This window comes from Chinchilla lanigera, unplaced genomic scaffold, assembly GCF_000276665.1.
Source record: "Chinchilla lanigera isolate Chin_1 unplaced genomic scaffold, ChiLan1.0 scaffold00140, whole genome shotgun sequence".
NCBI classification, from domain to species: domain Eukaryota; kingdom Metazoa; phylum Chordata; class Mammalia; order Rodentia; family Chinchillidae; genus Chinchilla; species Chinchilla lanigera.
Window position 1 is genome coordinate 3,425,065 of NW_004955541.1, and position 1,629 is coordinate 3,426,693.

Consider the following 1,629-nt stretch of genomic DNA (forward strand, 5'->3'; position numbering starts at 1 on the left):
GACAGGGTCTTGCTATGCAGTTCAGGCTGGCCTTGAGCTCACTTTGTAGCCCAGGCTGGTCTCAAACTTGCAACGATCCTCTTGCCTCAGCCTCCTGAATGCTGGGATTACAGGTGTGCACCACCATACCCAGCTCATCCCCCAGTACTTTTTTACTTGTCCCTTCTGAGTGACACAGTCTTCAAACAGAATCATGTGTGAGTCCTCCCATCAGTCCACAGAATTGTAGGAAAAACCCAGACAGGAACCGATCTGCATGGCCAGCACCTTATAGAAGAGCATGCTGAAGGTATGCCACAGCATGGAATACCAGCTGGCCTGAGGAAGGCCCTGCCATAACAACGCGCAGTCTCCTCATTAAACTTGTGTTTTCTGGATACTGGTGTGTGGTGAATCTGGAACAAGACAGAGGTAATAGGCCAGTGGTAGGCTTAGGGTTTGGGGTGAATTAACACCTTGCACTTGATGGAGAGGAGCACTGATGTTGGTGTTAGATCAAAGCCTAAGCCTGCTTGGGTGATGGGTAGAGTTGATTTCTCTCAGCCTTCATTCTGATGAGATGGGATGACCACATGGGCCTCCTGGGGTTCCTACGGTTCCAGAGAACATTTATCACTGTGCCTAGCACATAGAAAATGCTCAGTAAATAGAAGCTGCATCTCTCAGAGTCCTCTTGTTGGAAGGATTGTCTCATTAACTTAAGGAGCATGAAAGTGGCCAGTCACCACAGACTCAGCAATTGCAGCCCACACAGGACAGCAGCCTGGGACTCTGCCCAAGAGGAGCTGAGCACACAGCTGCTTCTTGCCCACTGTCAGCACCCACAGAAGGGTGTCAGGAAGGCCTGTGGCTCTGTGGCTGGAGTGAGCCTCCATCTACAATTCAGTAGCTGAGACTGCACTTTGGGTGTTGGATAGAATGCTATTTTGCCCCTTTTGAGACCATTTACTTGTTTTGTTTCTTTGTTTTTTGGGATAGTCTTGCTGTGCAGTTCAGGCTGGTCTTGAACTCACTATGTAGCCCTGTCCGGCCTTGAATTTAATGGTGAGCCTCTTGCCTCAGCCTCCCAAGTGCTGGGATTACAGAAGTGAGCCACCAGGTCTGGCTTTGTTTCTTTTACTGTCTGTATTTTGGCAGATTTAGATTTACAGCAAAATTGTAAAAACTTTCCCCGATTTGCCCAACTCCAGGATTCCTACGTGGTAACATTTTGCCCCATCTGCTTCTCTTTCCCTACACAAATGCTTCTCTCTGAACTATTTGAACCTTAAGTTGCAGAGATGATCTCCCTTTGCTACAAAGTACTTGTGTGCCCCCTTATCTAAATCACCCTCACCCCACAGAGACCTTTCTTGTCAGGGCCACAGTTCAGGTGTCAAAGGAAGTTAGCACTGACTCAGCACTTGTAAAGCTTCTCCTTCCCCAAAGGCATTATATCCAGTTGCCCAATGTCTTTAGGTGTTTTGTCTCTGGCATATGGGGATTGGACCCAGGGCCTTCACACTGTTATATCCATAGCACCCCCCTTTTAAAAATTATTTTTGGCCTTGCGTGGTGGTGCATGCCTGTAATCCCAGCACTCAGGAGGCTGAGCAGGAGGATCCTTGTGAGTTCAAGACCAGCCTGGGC